Source organism: Coenobita brevimanus, chromosome 105, assembly GCF_032717465.1.
Source record: "Coenobita brevimanus isolate Jiangsu-jjx chromosome 105, ASM3271746v2, whole genome shotgun sequence".
Classification (NCBI taxonomy): Eukaryota; Metazoa; Arthropoda; class Malacostraca; order Decapoda; family Coenobitidae; genus Coenobita; species Coenobita brevimanus.
The window spans coordinates 28498828-28513020 of NC_137058.1; positions in this window are offsets into that span (position 1 = coordinate 28498828).

Genomic DNA, 14193 nt, shown 5'->3' on the forward strand with positions numbered 1-14193 from the left:
CATGAGAAAAATAGAAGCACATGGAATAAAAGGAAAGACGCAAAAATGGTTACAAGACTGGCTTTCAGACCGAAAACAGCGAGTTGTGATAAACGGAAAGGAATCCAAATGGCGTAATGTGATCAGCGGCGTTCCCCAAGGCTCAGTATTTGAACCGATACTTTTTATGACCTATATAAATGATATTGATGAGGGTCTAAATTGTAAAATATCCAAATTTGCAGATGATACTAAAATAACCAGTAAAGTCACTTCAAAATTACAGTGGCAGCAGTTACAAAATGACCTTAATACTTTAGCAAGCTGGGCAGAAAAATGGCAAATGAAATTCAACACAGAAAAATGTAAAGTACTTCATATTGGAAGTAACAATGTCCATGCGAATTACAAAATGAACAATATTCAGTTATCAAGTACAGACAGTGAAAAGGATCTTGGTGTGATAATATCAAATGACCTAAAACCAAGCAAGCAGTGTACCAATGCGGTTAAAATTGCAAACAAGCTAGTGGGTTTTACTGGAAGAACTTTCGAGTTTAAATCGGAAAAAGTCATACTTGCCTTGTACAACTCGCTAGTGCGCCCCCATCTTGAGTATTGTGTGCAATTCTGGTCTCCGTACTACAGAAAGGACATTGAAAAACTAGAGAAAATTCAGCGAAGAATCACAAAAATGATACCACGACTTAGAAACAAACCATATGAGGAACGCCTTGAAGAACTTAAATTATTTAGCCTAATGAAGCGCAGGTTAAGAGGGGACCTTATTGAAGTTTTTAAAATCATAAAGGGATATGACAACTTAGATATGAATAAATATTTTGATATAGACTGGTCGAGTCAAACCAGAAGTAATGGCTGCAAAATTATGGGAAAACGATTCCAATCCCACGAAGCAAAATACTTCTTCTTTAACAGAGTTGTAAATATCTGGAACAGATTACCCTCAGATACCGTGAACAGTACCTCAACTGAGACATTCAAACACAAATTAGACAAGTATTTGCACGAGAATCCTCAGCTGACTCTTTTTCTGTCCAAATAACTTAATTTTATAGCTACGGTACATGTAAGTTCATGCCCCTTTTGTCTACAAGACACCCCGTAAACAACGTACCCGTACATAGTGTTGCGTCATGTTATTATACATTTTCAATTTATTCAGTGCAAATAAAGTAATATAAGCACAGATTAGGATCTGCACAGATAACCCTGAGTTAACGGTCACTACTCTTACTTTCGACCTGTGATGAGCTGTGGATCACTGAGGGTCCCTGTTAGTCAAGTGACCACCATCGGGATTTTTTTAATGTACCAGGGGTCACTGCTTCAGGATGAAACTTGTGTACTTGTCCCATATGGGAGAGTTCCCTGTCTCAGTGGAGTGAACGGAGCTAGGGCCTGATTGACTGCTGCCTACCTTAAAAGCGCCAGGCAAGGCTGCCGCACCACCCCTAAACATCCACACTGTGCAGTCCCCTCGTGTCTACAGGACACCCCGTAAACTTAACATAGCGTCAAGTCACGTCATTATACGTTTTTCAATTTACCCAAAGCAAATGAGGTAATATACAGTAAGCACAGATTAGGATCTGCACAGATAACCCTGAGTTAACGGTCACTGCTCTTACTGTCGAGCTGTGATGGGCTGTGGATCACTGAGGGTCCCTGTTAGTCAAGTGACCACCATCGTGATTTTTTTAATGTACCAGGGGTCACTGCTTCAGGATGAAACTTGTGTACTTGTCCCACATGGGAGAGTTCCTTGTCTCAGTGGAGCGAACGGAGCTATGGCCTAATTGACTGCTGCCTACCTTAAAAGCGCCAGGCAAGGCTGCTGCACCACCCCTAAACATCCACACTGTGCAGTGTGTAGCTTCCACGTTATGTCCACAGACTTTCCATTAACTCAATATACCTGTTTATAATGTCATGCCGTAACTATTATTTTATTTGTTTACTTTCCCTTTCAGGTTACTCAATCGGGTAGCTTATAGATAAAGTATTATAGAATGTGACTTTTCCTTTCCAGTGTTTCCTATAAAATTTCCATGTCAGTTTTTCCATGCTGCATGGTGGTTTTTCTCACTTTTTCCTGGAGGGTTTGGTGGTGGGGGAAGCCTTCTTGCTTTACTATCCTTATCCTTCAACATGTAGAGTTAGATATTGTAGTCATAGTTTTCTCTAACAAGCAGCCTCGAAAGGACCATAATGTCTGTTGCTGTTTGCTTTCCTGTGTAATCCTGTGTAATCCCCTCCCCTCCCCTCTTCTCTTCTGGCATCCCCTCTTCTTTCTCTTCTCCCCCCTTCTCTCCCTTTCTTCCTCCTCCTCTTCCCCCTCCCTCCCACAGTCCTCACATTTACTCTCACCACATTTTTCTTCCCCTCCCCTCCCCCTCATCCCCCTCCCACCCCTCCCCATCAGGTAACGCTGTCCTTCCCCAAAATTACGATGCGCTCATAGTGACGTAAATCCCGTGGTAACACACACCCCTGTCACCCTTATTGCTCCACCCTCTCTCTCTCTCTCTCTCTCTCTCTCCCCCTTCTCACTCATCAGGCCTCCTCTCATTTCTTATTTCTTCCTCTCCATCAACCTCCTCCTCTCCCCTCTTTCTCTCCTCTCCTCCTCTCCCTTCCCCTCCCCATCTCCCCTCTCCCAGTCTCTCCTCACTTTCACCTCGTCTTGGGGATGGGAAGGAAAGAGAAAGAGAGAGAGAGAGAGAGAGAGAGAGAGAGAGAATAAAGGGAGGAAGTGGGAAAGAGGAAGGGGAATGAAAATATAGGGAGAAGGAAGAAGGTATACAGAAATGAATAATGAAGGGAGAGGAGAGGCTGATAAATGGATAAAAAGGAAGGAGGGAAGAGGGAGGGGGAAGTGTGAGAGGGAAGTAGAAAGGGAGGGGGGGGGAAAAAAGAGGAGAATGGCGATAGAGTAAAGAGGAGAATGTGTAGTAATAAAAAAGTAGAGGAGGAAAATAAAGAGGAAGAGGAAAGGAAAGAGGAAACGAGTCAGGAAGGTCATGAAGAAGAGGAGATCTGAAGAAGAAAAGGAGAGGGAATGGAGAGGAAATAGGAAAGGAGAAAGAAAGGATTACGAAGAAAAATAAGGAAAAGTTGATGATCAGAGGATGTACAGTCGAGGAAGATGGAAGAATGATGGAAAGAATGAAGAGGGAGAACTATTTGCCTCTTTTAACCTCCCTCTCCCTCCCCCCCCCACACACACACCAGAGAGGAGAGAAAGAAAAAAAAATGAAGATAAAGATTGAGAAGGAGGAAGATTGGAGGGAGGAAAGAAGAGAAAATGGGTTGAAAGGTGTGAAGATGTGTGCAAGAGGTGATGATTAAGGGAAGCAAAGGAAGAGAGAACTGCAAGGTGAACAGGGAAAGTGAAATGAAAGAACAGCTGCAAAGGTTATACAGGTGTCACCGCCGTTACTACGTGGTCACCTCTGAATATTAACCCCTTAAACTCGATAACAAATGGTAAACGGAAAGCACTCAGAGAGCGGATACCTCCGCCAACGCCATTACCAGTAAAGATGATCTGGATACGGATCCGTGGACACAGGATCCAGATCCGGATCCGCCCCAAATTCAATCAATTCTTTCTTGGTCCATGGACAATCCTTCCACAAAATTTCATCGAAATTCCTTTCCCCCCTCCTCTTCTCCTCCCACGTATCCCTACACCTCTCCCTCTTCCCTCCTCCCCTTCCTCCTCTCCCTCTCCCTCCTCCATCTCCCTGTCCATCCTCCTCTTCCTCTCCCCTTCCTTTCCTCTCCTCTCCCTCCTACTCCCTGCGACTCCCTCTCCCTATCCCTTTCCCTCTCCCTCTCCCTCCTCCTCCTCCTCTCTCCCTCCCTCTCCCTCTCTCCCCTCCTTAATTATCCCTCCAGTTCCCTCCACCCGAGAAGAGGGGAGAAAAAAATTATCTTCAACATAGTTTTTGGTTGAGAGTAAATGAGGGGGAGGGGGGAGAGGGAGAGGGGAGAGGAGAGAGGGGAGAGAGCGAGGGGAGTGGGAGAGGGGGAGGGGAGGGGAGGGGAGGGGAGAGGGGGAGGGGAGGGGAGGGGAGGGGAGAGGGGGAGGGGAGAAGAGGGGGGAAGGGAAGAGGGAGAAAAGAAGAGGGGGAGGGAGAAAAGAGGAGGGGGAGGGAGAAAAGAGGAGGGTGGAGGGAGAAAAGAGGAGGGGGAAAGGGAGAGAAGAGGAGGGGGAAAGGGAGAGAAGAGGAGGGGGAAAGGGAGAGAAGAGGAGGGGGAAAGGGAGAGAAGAGGAGGGGGAAAGGGAGAGAAGAGGAGGGGGAAAGGGAGAGAAGAGGAGGGGGAAAGGGAGAGAAGAGGAGGGGGAAAGGGAGAAAAAGGCAGAGGAGAGGGAGAAAGGGGGAGGGGGGAGGGAGACAGGGGATAGGGGAAAGAACAGAATGGAGAGGGAAGGGGAGGAGAGAAAGGAAAGGGGGACGAGATGGAAAGGGATGGGGGGAAAGGAGGGGGGATGAAGGAGAGGAAAGGAGAGAGAGGAAGGGGGAAGGAAAGAAGGAGGAGGGACATGGGAGAGGGTGGAAGAAGAGGGAAGGAGAGGGGAAGAGAGGAAAGGAAAAATAGAGAGAAAAAGGAAAAGAGAGAGAGAGAGAGAGAGAGAGAGGAAGAAGAGGAAGAAGGAGGTAGAGGAGAAAGAGGAAGTAGAAAGGGAGAAGGTGAAGGGACGAGAATGTAGAGATAATGGAGGAAGGGGAGGAGGACGAGGAGGAGGAGGAGGAGGAAGAGGGAGGTGAAGAGTTGGAAGAGGTGAAAGGGAAAGGAAAAAGTTAGAGGAAGGAAGGAAGGAGAGGAACACTGGGGAGGGAAGGAGGAGAAAAAGGAAGGGAAGAGGAAGACTGAGGATGGGAGGAGGTAAGGAGGAAAGAAGAGGAGGAAGGAAGAGGAAGAGGAAGCAGAAGGAGAAGAAGGAAGACGAAGAAGCGTCCTAAGTAACAGACTAGAATCTCAGGCCTTAACCCTTTCACTGCGACGGAGCCCTTTATTCACCCTACAACCTTCTTTCCTTCAGACGTTACTTCCGGTCACCTCAAGGAAGGCGGAAGGAGGTCAGATAGAGCCTTCAAAAACCCATTCAGTACGAGATACCTTTCCCTAAAAAAATGAAGTCGGTTTTAAGAAGCAGGAATGAGCTGTAAATTGTCTTAGTGAGATCTTAAGATACAAATAAATAACTAAATAAAGGTAAATAATTATGTACAAATGGATCACGTAACTATCTTTCTTTTCACATTTTTCAAACAATACCATTTTCTTTCGTTTCACGTAGGGATGTGTAAAGGGATTAATAAACTGAGAGAGAGAGAGAGAGAGAGAGAGAGAGTATATAAAAAGAAACAGCAGAAGAAGGATGGGGCAGAGAGAAAGCCAGTGAGTGAGAAAAGAAAGGAGAGAGAGGAGAGGGAGGAGAGGAAAGGAAAAGAAGAGGAGAGGAGGGGACCGAAGAGAGGAGAAAGAGGACAGGGACGAGAGAAAAAGGAGAGGAGAGGAGAGGATGGGAGAGAAGAGAGGAGAAGGAAGACAGGGACGAGAGGAAAGGAAAGAGAGAGAAGAGGAGCGAGGGGTGACATGTGCGAAGTAAAATACGAGGCAGGGAACACGCGGCGGAGACAGCAGGTGTGGAGGCTCCAGGAAATAAACACAGGAGGTAAACATTATATAAACACTACTACTGCACACCTACCGCCACAATAAACACACCTCACCACCCTCCTTCACCTGCTCATCACACCCTCTTCCTCTTCCTTCACCTGCTCATCACACCCTCTTCCTCTTCCTTCACCTGCTCATCACACCCTCTTCCTCTTCCTTCACCTGCTCATCACACTCTCTTCCTCTTCCTTCACCTGCTCATCACATCCCCTTCCTCTTCCTTCACCTGCTCATCACACCTTCCTTCACCTTCCTTTGTAACCCAATTGGCACGAAAACACCAAGCCAACCGTTCCCCACATTACGACAAGCAACTGTCCAATTTACAATCTAAGTCCCTATTTCAGGTCTAAGTACGAATAGGTAAAAGAAAACGGTGCGGTGTACACTGTCTGACGGTAACTAGTGTAAATATGTAAATACTGTAATTTCTGTGGCACACTTACCATCACCATCCACTCATAGGATTATCTTCTGCCTCTCGTCCTTGCCCCACTGTCCAACGCACCAAACACAGGCTCACCTTCTGAAAGAAAAACGATAACAATGACAACAAAAGCGAAAATGTATATACTGAGAGAGAGAGAGAGAGAGAGAGAGAGAGAGAGAGAGAGAGAGAGAGAGAGAGAGAGAGAATGAATAAGAAAATGAGAGGATGACAGGCAAAAGAGGATGACGTGAGAGAAATTAAGATAATAAACAGCTAAGGAAAGAAATGAAGCAAGGAATCGTTGAAGAAAAATAAGAAAAATGAAGAAACACAGAAATAAAGACAGGCGCAAGAGAATGATAACAAGAAATGAAGAGAAATGGGAAATGATCAAGAAGAGATGAGAAAATCAGTATGACGCTGAAGAATGACGAGGGAAATGATGAGAGGAAACAGACTGGAGAGGAATGATGAGGGGGAAAGAGAGGGGGAAAGTGAGTGGAGGGGAATGATGCGGGGAAACCGAAAGAAAAGCAATGATGCGAGGAAAGAGAATGGAGACAAGAAAAAGACAATCAAGACAATAAGGTGGGAATACAGGTAAAGAAAAAGAGGACAGACATAAGCGAATCAACACATGAATACCTAAGAAGACAGGAAGAAGAGAATGGAGATACAGAAGACGGGAAAAAGAGAATGAATATGAGAACAGAAGTAGGAAGAATGACCGGAACATAAAAACAATAAGATAATGTACGATATTTGGACAGGAATGAGATGACAGGGGCAAGGTTAGAAAATGAGGAAGAATGAAGATAAGAGCAAATAGGAGAATGAAAGTATTTAGAATGAAGAAAGAAATGGGACCAGGACTAGTAGAATGAGGCGAGGCATGAAGGCATGGAGTGAATAATGACAATAAAAGAATAGGAATGAAGGATGAATAATAAAAAAAGAAGGCGGAATAAGAAAATGAACTCAGATGAAGAAAGAACAACATAATTTAACACTCCGGCTCCCAAGACTCACTACAGGCTTAATACAATCGTCTGAGGTTAGTTGTAACAAAATCTAGAGTTATCCCCACCATGAGAAGGTTAGGAGAGAAACGCTGATAACTCGGCCCCCAAACTATCAACCCAAATCGTCGCTCGGTGTGCCTCCGCCAAGCCTTGCACACAGACTGGTCATACAACCTCCATGACAGGGTTCATTGTGGGTTGAAATGAGACTGAAGATAAACTAGGTCGACCCCGTATGACCCTGACTTTTGACCTCTTGACCTTGTTGACCTAATCACTTTATCGTCCCTGCATACTGTATCACTGACAAAAGTTTGGCCGAAATCCGTCCAGGGGTTCCGGAGATATCGCGCCCTCAAGGACAGTGAAAGTTGACCCCATATGACCTTGACCTTTGACCCCCTGACCTTTTTGACCTAATCAGTTCCTTGTTTCCTCATACTGCATCACAGACGAAAGTTTGGTGGAAGTCTGTCGATGGGTTTAGGAGAAATCGCGCTCAGAAAAGTGTTACGGACACACGCACGCACCAACGCACGAGCCCACGCACGCACGGACGAATAGACCACTCAATGCCTTCACCGTAGGGGGACGAAGGTATAAAGATACATATTGAAAGGAAATGAAGAAACTGAACTCGAAAGACGAAGGAAAGTGTGTGTGTGTGTGTGTGTGTGTGTGTGTGTGTGTGTGTGTGTGTGTGTGTGTGTGTGTGTGTGTGTGTGTGTGTGTGTGTGTGTGTGTGTGTGTGTGTGTGTGTGTGTGTGTGTGTGTGTGTGTGTGCGCAATATTAACAGAGGACCTTGCCTGTGTGTGTGTGTGTGTGTGTGTGTGTGTGCAATATTAACAGAGGACCTTGCCTGTGTGTGTGTGTGTGTGTGTGTGTGTGTGTGTGTGTGTGTGTGTGTGTGTGTGTGTGTGCAATATTAACAGAGGACCTTGCCAGTGTGTGTGTGTGTGTGTGTGTGTGTGTGTGTGTGTGTGTGTGTGTGTGTGTGTGTGTGTGTGTGTGTGTGTGTGTGTGCAATATTAACAGAGGACTTTGCCACACCTTCCCACCCCCTGCCAAGCCTCTCATATTTACCATTCTCTTCATGTTGCACCCCCTTCCCCCTCCTGGCCCCTCCCCCACCCTCTGCAACACAGGTTCTTCGCCATGTTGCTATCAATTCTGCATGATTGGGGGGCGAAGTGTGGGGAGGGGAAGGAGTAAAGAGAGATGCCATTTTTTTTTCTCTTTTTACATTTCTTTTCGTTTCTGTTTTTCAGGATCTTTCTCTGTCTCTCTGTCCGTCTCTCTACAAAAGTATTTGCAATTCTTATATTTTCATTAGATAACCAATTTAATGTCTTGTCTTATTGTACCTGTCGTCATTAAAATTTATCTATATCTGTCTGAGTCTGTCTCTCTGTAGTGTGTGTGTGTGTGTGTGTGTGTGTGTGTGTGTGTGTGTGTGTGTGTGTGTGTGTGTGTGTGTGTGTGTGTGTGTGTGTGTGTGTGTGTGTGTGTGTGTGTGTGCGAGCGAGCGCATGTGAACCTTTGCTGTCATTACTAGGATGCTGCCTCCTCTTAGAAAAAAAAAAAAAAAAAATGACCCCTACTGTTAGGAATTTCAGGTCATGTAAACCTGTATGGGAAGTGAACCTGCCTGATGAAGACTGGGTTCGAGTGAGCCCTGACGAGAGAGAGTGTGAACCCCACCCCAAAACAGCAAATGGACTCTTTTGATATTGAGCCTAGGATGCGAAGTGAGCGTGGACGAGAGACTGAACCCCCCTCCCCCCCTAAGGTGTTCTGGGATAAGCTGTGACCCTGAAGCTGGCACTCTGATTAGCTTTGCCTCCAAGGTAAAGCTGGATGAGGAAGGTGGTTCAAGGATCAATGTGGATGAGGAAGCTGGTGTCTGTGCATCTTGGTTCACGTCTGTTTGTCTGTATGTGTAGATTATGAGAGAGAGAGAGAGAGAGAGAGAGACTGAGTTCAACATTACATTATTATATTTAGTGTGTGTGTGTGTGTGTGTGTGTGTGTGTGTGTGTGTGTGTGTGTGTGTGTGTGTGTGTGTGTGTGTAAAATCGTCTGGTTTTTAAGAATACAAAGACCGTCATCGCAGTGAAGGGACTAAAAAATACAAAAATAACTCACAGCTTTCACACATACACACACACACACACAAACCCCCCCCCCGGACACACAACCCCACACCCCCCTCTCCCCTACCTCCCCCACACACCTGACAGCCAATTACACGCTAACAACACCACATTAACGAGGCAACCATCTCTCCAGAAAGATGATTTATAATGAGGAAAGATGTGGGAAGGCCTCGTTGTTAGTCTAATAGCGAACAAACACTCATTACCTCACCCCACCACCACGGGAAGAAAAAAAAATCGTCTGGTTTATTCTTGTTTCCTGAAGATTTTTTCCCCTCATGTTTGGAGTGGGTTTCCATCCTCTTAAAGGGGTTCATGATCTTTTGAGTCGAGGGATTTTTCTTCTTGGCATTTTCAGACGGTTTTATTTTGTTCGAGGGATTTTTTTACTGGAGGGGTTAATATAGCACAGGAGGGGTTAATGTAGCACAGGAGGGGTTAGTATAGCACAGGAGGGGTTAATATAGCACAGGAGGGGTTAGTATAGCACAGGAGGGGTTAATATAGCACAGGAGGGGTTGGGTATAGCACAGGAGGGGTTAATATAGCACAGGAGGGGTTGGGTATAGCACAGAAGGGGTTAATATAGCACAGGAGGGGTTGGGTATAGCACAGGAGGGGTTAGGTAGCACAGGAGGGGTTGGGTATAGCACAGGAGGGGTTAATATAGCACAGGAGGGGTTGGGTATAGCAGAGGAGGGGTTGGGTATAGCAGAGGAGGGGTTAGGTAGCACAGGAGGGGTTGGGTATAGCACAGGAGGGGTTGGGTATAGCACAGGAGGGGTTAGGTAGCACAGGAGGGGTTGGGTATAGCACAGGAGGGGTTGGGTAGCACATGAGGGGTTGGGTAGCACAGGAGGGGTTGGGTATAGCACAGGAGGGGTTAATATAGCACAGGAGGGGTTGGGTATAGCACAGGAGGGGTTGGGTATAGCACAGGAGGGGTTGGGTATAGCACAGGAGGGGTTAGTATAGCACAGGAGGGGTTGGGTATAGCACAGGAGGGGTTGGGTATAGCACAGGAGGGGTTGGGTAGCACAGGAGGGGTTGGGTATAGCACAGGAGAGGTTGGGTATAGCACAGGAGGGGTTAATATAGCACAGGAGGGGTTGGGTATAGCACAGGAGGGGTTGGGTATAGCACAGGAGGGGTTAATATAGCACAGGAGGGGTTAATATAGCACAGGAGGGGTTGGATACAGCCTTCACAAACCTCCTAAATGCGAGAAGCCAAACCTAAATTAAAATCGCTTTGTAGTGTTAATAGAAGTACAATCCCAGGTTCGTCCAAATGTGAACCCCGTGGACTACAGGACACGGCTACCCCTCCACCACAGTCCACCACCCTCCTGCCTGAGGTTAAGTAGGACCTTGAGGGGCATTACGTACAACTGGGAAACGCCACCGCCTAGTCATGTCAGTGCCACCACGTGAAGGCGTCCCTTTTCTCCACTAAAATTAAGAGAAAATTAAGAAGAGAAAAAGAAGAGGCTAAGATGAGGCTGAGAAGAGGCTGAGAAGAGACTAACAAGAAGAGACTAGGAAAAGGCTAAGAAGAGACAGAGAAGAGACTAAGAAGAGGCTAAGAAGAGGCTAAGAAGAGGCTACGAAGAGACTACGAAGAGACTACGAAGAGGCTACGAAGAGGCTACGAAGAGACTACGAAGAGACTACGAAGAGGCTACGAAGACGACACGACTCAGAAGCATCAAAAGGGCTCAATACACAGGCTACACAGGAGGGTTTTCAGGGAGATACACTCAACAACACCCTCGCGGTCGGGACAACTCTAGTACTCAGTTCGGAACAAATTAGCTAAGAGTGTATTGCTCATCATGAAACCAGTGTATAATACCTGAAATACCGGGCCAAATACCGGGAATTAAGGGAGACAGCATTAGAGAGAGAGAGAATTATCAACAACACAGCGAAATAGGGAGACATGAGAGAGAGAGAGAGAGAGAGAGAGAGAGAGAGAGAATCTACCAACAACACAGCGAAATGAGAGAGAGACGTAAAAGAGAGACATCTATCAAAAACACAGCGAAAAGAGAGACAAGCAATCATTCACACATCACTACAGCTTTCCAGTGGGTGTGAGTGGCCAGACAAACTCCTCTACGGTTAGCAAAAATATAATACCCAGGTAAATCAACCGCACAATTGGGTAATGCCGTCAATTCTCTATATAAATAAAGGCTAATATCAAGGCATTTCTGTTAACTTCGACGCTTGAGTAATAATTGAAGGAAAGGATGTGTTTCTTGGCGTGTCTTAAATAATTTCGGTGGGAGATGTTGAATAATTAAAAGGGAGGTGTGGTCTAGGCTTGAGAGGAGAGGAGAGGTGAGAAGAGAGACGAGGAGCGAGGCGAGAGGAGAGGAAAGGAAAGATGGAAGGACGAGGAATGGAAAGGAGGCGTAAGAAAGAGGGAGAAATGAGGGATAAGGAGTAAAGAAGAAAAACAACTGAGGAGAAGGCAAGGAGGAAAAAGAAGAGGAAAGACGAGGAAGGGAGAGAGAAGAAAAAGAGAGAAAAGGATAGGGAATAACTAGGGTAGCAGAAAGGGTGAGGAGGAGATGAGGGAAGAGAGGAAAGTAAAAAGGGAGAGAGGAGAGAAGAGAGGAAAGTAGAAAGGGAGAGAGGAGAGAAGAGAGGAAAGTAGAGAGGGAGAGAGGAGAGAAGAGAGGAAAGTAGAAAGGGAGAGAGGAGAGAAGAGAGGAAAGTAGAGAGAGGGGAGAGAGGAGAGGAAAGCAGAAAGGTAGAGAGAAGAGAGGAAAGTGGGAGGGGAGAGAGGAGGAATGACGAGACAAAGCAAAAGGAAAGATGGAAAAGGCAATAAAATGAGGGGAGAGGAAAGAACTAGCAGGGAGAAAAGAAGGAATGGTGTGGGGAGACCCGGGGGAGAAAAAGAGAGAGTTGGTGGGGTGAGGAAAGAGGAGGAGGAGGAGATGTAGGAGGAGGTAAGAAAAGAACGACGGAAGGAGGAAAAGTAAGAATAAGAACGGGGAGAGAAAAAGAGGAAGAAGAAAGATGAAAAGGAATGAAATACGAGAAGGAAAGAAAACGGAGAAAAAGAGAGAAAATGAAAGGACAGGAGGAGGAGAAGAGGATGAAGAAGGAAGGAAGGAAGGAAGGAAGGAAGGAAGGGAGCTCATTCTACCGGTACTATATCAAATCTAAATCTACCCTCCTTTAAGTTTTGGAGGGAGACTGACCTAAAATAACAATGAAACCCTTTATAATTGGAACACATTATCAACAAACCAGACGAACTGACAATGGGATCACTCAATATCCATCTTATAAGTGAACTACATATATTTGGCTTTCCTTGCTCAATTTCCCCTGTTTCTGATCTTTCTCTCTTTTTGTGGGAGAGGGGCTGACACCCCCCAATAATCACTGGAGGGGTCAAGCTCCCCAACTGTTGCATTAAGGGGGACAGTCCTATGTGCAAAATATACTAAAATAAAAACATATCTGCCGTTCTTTCACAGTTTCTGAAGATTTTTAATTTGGTGAGCAGGGGTTGAAACGCTAAAAATCATGACTGGAAAATTGTACTTGTATATAGACCTACCAGAAAAACTCATTAGGGAAACTTCAATCAAATCAATCATATATACAGCCTGGGACGAGTTAAGACAGACAGACATTTACACACACACACACACACACACACACACACACACACACACACACACACACACACACACAAACACACACACACACACAGGCTGAATCTCGTGCAACGGTATAGGGCGAGCTGCCGAAAAAAATATACGATCCTGCTTCGAAGGCTGGGTAATTTATAAGGAACCTCTGTTTACACTGTCATCTACTGCCCTACCAAAGCCTTGTTACATAATTTATTGTGCTGTTGGGAGTTGTCTCTTCCACGTACGCTCTAATAACTAAAATAAACCAATACATCAACAAACACTATACTCTCCTGCCTGCGCAAACTCTCCTCCCTGCACAAACTCTCCTGTCAGGTGTAGAGTTCAATGAATCGACTGAGATTGGCTGAACCACCATCAATCGGGGAAGTAAACGAAGATTAACTATATTTTACGGCGGTCTTGAACTTCCTAATCAATTCAGGTCATTTCTTTAGCGTTTCCTCTGATCTGTCTGAAGCTACATTATTCATTTCTATCAGGGCGACATGGAGGCGATTTGTTTGTGGCCACCCCTTACGGGATTAAGGCGTCTGGCAATAGATAAATAGATAGAGAGTTCTTTGAGGTACGGGTGACTCTCCTAATTCTCTGTTTCATCCATCAACACAGAGAAAAAGACAAAGAGGCGAAATTAACAAGAGAAAAAAATAAACTCTTCGTCACTCTCCACCACCACCACCACCTACAATCACTTACCTCACTGTTCTCCACCACTAACTCTCCACCCTCCTCCACCACTAACTCTCCACCCTCCACCACCACTAACTCTCCACCCTCCACCACCACTAACTCTCCACCCTCCACCACCACTAACTCTCCACCCTCCACCACCACTAACTCTCCACCCTCCACCACCACTAACTCTCCATCTTCCACCACCACGAACTCTCCACCCTCCACCACCACGAACTCTCCACCCTCCACCACCACTAACTCTCCACCCTCCACCACCACTAACTCTCCACCCTCCACCACCACTAACTCTCCACCCTCCACCACCACTAACTCTCCACCCTCCTCCACCACTAACTCTCCACCCTCCACCACCACTAACTCTCCACCCTCCACCACTAATCCACTTGTGTACAATTTGCCCCTCTCTCTAAATCCTGTTATCTCGATTTCATGTTTGTCTTCTCCCAGCTTTGTGTGTGTGTGTGTGTGTGTGTGTGTGTGTGTGTGTGTGTGTGTGTGTGTGTGTGTGT